Consider the following 4,500-nt stretch of genomic DNA (forward strand, 5'->3'; position numbering starts at 1 on the left):
CGCCTAGTAGCCAACCGCTTCGTAAATTTACAAGGTGGAAAAAACAACAATGTGTCATTGGACGAATACCTTGAAATGTTAAATAGGGACAGTAAGATTGCTTGCTCTGGCCATAAAACAAAAGAAAGCATCCTTGCCGATTCAAAGGAATATCCCCACTTAATAAATTTAGTTAGTCACTTTGATGTTATTACTGAAATCCATAGCAGAAAGGGCTTCCATCACATCCCTAGTTACAAGGAAGATGTTTTAAAGGTCTTAAAAGATTTACAAAATACTAATATGCTTTCTATTGTTCCAAATCGAAAATTCAAGTCTCAAGATATTTCAGTGGACAAAAACCCATTTGACAATGCATTTGTTGGATTATCTACTATGATACATAGACATAAACCAAGCCAACCATTTATTCGCCTAAGAGATCCACGGGTATAACTGTCTTATGCTTAAACTTTTCTAGCCATTTCTTCCTTATGACTGCAACTTTTACATATATCAGTACGTAATGACTGCTACTAGTTTTTGAAATGGTAGGTACTGTTGTTTATGATTTATCATGCATAATGTATTACACACTGTTTCTATGGTGTTTTTTTTTACTGTTTAACATGTATTGTTACATGTACAACCTAACTTTGGTGCATTGTATCAAGTCAATCAGACATACGGGTAGTTATAAATGAGCAACATTGTGATTGTATCACGATATCAAAAATATGCATTGCATCTTTAATAAATATTTTATAGCCACCTTATTTGATGTTTCACTGTAAATGTTATTTCAATTACGATACATTTGGTTTACATTTGCTCTATAATTTTATTTGGTAGCAAATTCTAATTACATTGATTATATAGGCTGTAAATGTTTATTAAGAGACTATATTGTCCGATCATTTTAAGACTCTTTTTAATCTCCTTCAGAAGAAGAGATCTATGAAAACATTAGAATTTTAAAAAGCCAAAATACCTAGCTTATGTCTAAAATCATGTCTAAATAATGAAACAGAAACTAATTTTAACTTCAACAAATTTATGCATATATAATCATTGTTGAACATGTTTTGGTATGAAATGAAGTACTGTACATGTTTCTCTAGTAACACTCTCTATCAAAAGACTCTGAAAATCCTTTACAGTGATTTCAAGATAAATTCCAAATTCAGACTTATACACATTGTTTTCAGTAAATAAGACAGCACATAACAATGAATTTCAAAGATCAATAAGAAATTAACATTGATGGATAGAGTTATAATGGTTCATATAAGTCTTAATCAGATTCATATTCCTCTGTTTTATCACTGTCACTATCAACACTTTCCTCTGTGTTCACATTAAAATCATACATTTTTTCAATTGGCAATAATATACATTCTTTACACATACATTTGAGGGCACAATTATCACAACATGCATGCTGTCCCACTAAACTTTCTTTTACTTTAATCAGTTCGTGGTCATCCAAAAAATTGTCCAAAAGACAAAGACGTCTACAATCATTCGTAAGAAGTATTTTCTTAATGGCTTGATCAGCCAATCGTTGATGATACGAATTAAACATTACTAAAGCAATAGATGGCATGTTGTCCCTCCCTACTCTTCCAATTTCTTGCACAAAATCTGAGACATTTGACTGTGCACCATATAAAATAACACTGTTAAATCCTTTGGCATCTATACCCATACCTAGTGCACTTGTTGAAACTAGTATACGAAGTTTACTGTTCAACTCTTTCAGTTCATTAATTATGAAATCTTTCTTAATGTCTTCAGTTTCTGAATGATATAAGTCAATATGATGGACACAAGATGGCACCTCTTCAATTAAAAAATTATACACTTTTGACGCATCATTAATTGAAGTACAATAAATTATAACCCTTAGGAAATTTTCACATAAATCTTGGAGAGGGTCGATCAGCCAAAACATGGCAGTTTCTATATTTTTTGACACCTTTTTACAACTAATTTAATGTTAGGTTTATCAGGTAAAACAATGATTTCTAAGGATTTGTCACTAAGATTGAGGCACTTCTTTACACGTTTGGCTGTTTTCTTCGTGCATGTTGCACTCAGAGCCAACACATTGGCATTTGGAAATAATGATCGTAGCTCTCCAACATGTCTAAACCATTTCAAACTTCATTTATTCAATATTAACCATGAACTCTATAATCATTCTTCTAAAGAAATTTTAATTGAATCCAACATATAGATTAGAATGTTTCACTATCAGTCATTTGCATGTACACCACAGGCCACCTAATTGGACACTTGCTATATTATGTATCAATGTGCAACTTGAAAATATGTGCACTTGCCATGTTGCTATTGTATGAAACTCGTCAATAACAATCGTTGAGACTTCAAGACTACTACGCATTGATTCTCTCCATTCTGGGTTGCCAACCAATGCCTCTGGGGAGCCATACACAATATCTACTCTTCCGTCAAGAATATTTCTATCATCCTCATCACTGGACCCTAAAGATAAATATTTCAATAGATTCTGAATACCCGGGATATGTTCTTGTAAATTCATTCAAAATATTACGATGTTATACGATGTTATAATGGGCATTTCGGTAATTTTGAGGGGCACTTCGGTGTTTTCAACGGACATTTCGGTAAATCACGGGCATTTCGGTTAACTCTATGTGCCGATTTATTTTTCTTTTATAATCTGTCAAAAAGCACATTGCTTTCAATGTATCTTATTCAAAGCCGATTTAATAAAGCAGAACAAAATATGCAATATAACTTTTCATACACCAACCTTTATATGCTGCAGTCAAGTTGGAAATACTTCGTAAATATGCCACCTGGTCCTGCATAAGAGAAATCAACGGGCAACATACTAAAATTTTGCCAACGTTCATGCCCATCTCTCTCCGGACAGGAATTGCCATCTGGAATGGCAGAGATTTTCCAAATCCTGTAGGAAGGACCGCCAAACAGTCTTCCAAGTTCACTAGACACTGCAATATCTGTCTCTGTTCTCGTTTCAAACTCGGAATATTAAATTTCTTCAACACCTTTTCAATTGCTTCGTTCATTGTCTCTTTCGCCGCCATTTTGCTTGCACAACCGAACATTAGAAGAAAGACGTTTCTCATTGGTTAAGAAGGCATTTCCGTCTCCAAAACGATTGGTCACTATTTTTACGCAAAATTGACCCCTGACGTGACCCTCTATGGGATGTTGTTAGATTTTTCTGTAGCCAGTAAGCTAGCGGATCAAACATCTAATCTTAATTAGATTGATTTTATGGCGGAAGGTTCTCAAGAAGAAAATGAATTTTCATGCCTCCAAAATTTTAGAGTACTATATTTTTCTTTCTGTATAACGACATTGTGTAAAACATTTTAAAACAATATTTTGACGTTTTTAGCTTATATTTTCCAGAGGTCAAGAAAAAATAATTAATTTTTGCCTAAAATTATATTACTTCACGTCATATCTCAATTTTTTTAAATGTGACCCCTACTCTTTTTTACTTTTACATGAGACATTAAATGTTTGTCTGTTTGTATGCAAAAGTCTGGGAAAATGGCATTACTATTATTTTTTTTTTAATTGAGATATAACTTAAAAACTCCAAAATTTTGTAATAATCTTTACATTTGATGTTGTATTTATTATGTACTGGCATTTGATGCCATCAGTAAAGCAAGTTTTTATTAAACTTTGTTTTGAATATTACTTTTATACTCACTACATGTGTTCAAAAATGGCATGTGACATAGGTAACAAAGAAAATAAATAACCATCTTTTTGTCCAAGATGTTTTTGGATGATTGACATTACTAGTATTTCAGGTGCCAACCTCCTTTAGCCTACGTTTTTCTAATCAAATGAATCCCAATACTCTCTGCTATTTCTTAAGAGAACGTATTTTAATTGTAATATTATTTAATTTAGAAAATGAATTATTGAGTATTTCTTTTAAATATTCATTTATCTGTAGCGACACTTACAACAGCTGGCGTGGACTGACCCTGCTGTAACAAACTCATTTTCATTAAGTTGTGATGAAAAAAAATTAAACTGAAATAAAAATATTTCCAGATATTGTTCTTTGCCAGCACTTTTATACAAATAAAACTTCAGGTTAAACAAAAAAAAGAGAAATAAATAAAATAAGAATGGCATTTTTTCATTAAAGGAAAGTTGAATTATATTTGAAAATGCTATTTGTAAAAATTTTTTCGTTGCAGAAAGAAACATGTGAAAGGTAAAAATGCTTTTAAAATACATAAAATATCTTAATTATGCTTCCTTTTATTTACTTTTAAACATGTTTTTCCAGTAGTTAAACAAGAAGCACGCGATATTGTCAATTTTAAGATCATTTGAGGAGATTTGAATTCCAAGTTAGGTCAATTCATTAAAGAATTTGTGTTGAATTCTGTATCATGCATCTAACCTTATAAAATAAAGACTTCTTAAAAAAAAAAGAAATTGACAAACACATGATTACTCGACTATTTAGCATAC

The 4,500-nt window shown here is 31.7% G+C and overlaps 1 pseudogene; it reads right to left on the reverse strand.

Annotated features, from left to right (window-relative positions):
* Positions 1–1,182: 1,182 nt before the first annotated feature.
* On the reverse strand, positions 1,183–3,152 carry LOC128169684 (bifunctional 3'-5' exonuclease/ATP-dependent helicase WRN-like; annotated as a pseudogene).
* Between the last annotated feature and the right edge of the window lie 1,348 nt (positions 3,153–4,500).

This window comes from Crassostrea angulata, unplaced genomic scaffold, assembly GCF_025612915.1.
Source record: "Crassostrea angulata isolate pt1a10 unplaced genomic scaffold, ASM2561291v2 HiC_scaffold_170, whole genome shotgun sequence".
Classification (NCBI taxonomy): Eukaryota; Metazoa; Mollusca; class Bivalvia; order Ostreida; family Ostreidae; genus Magallana; species Magallana angulata.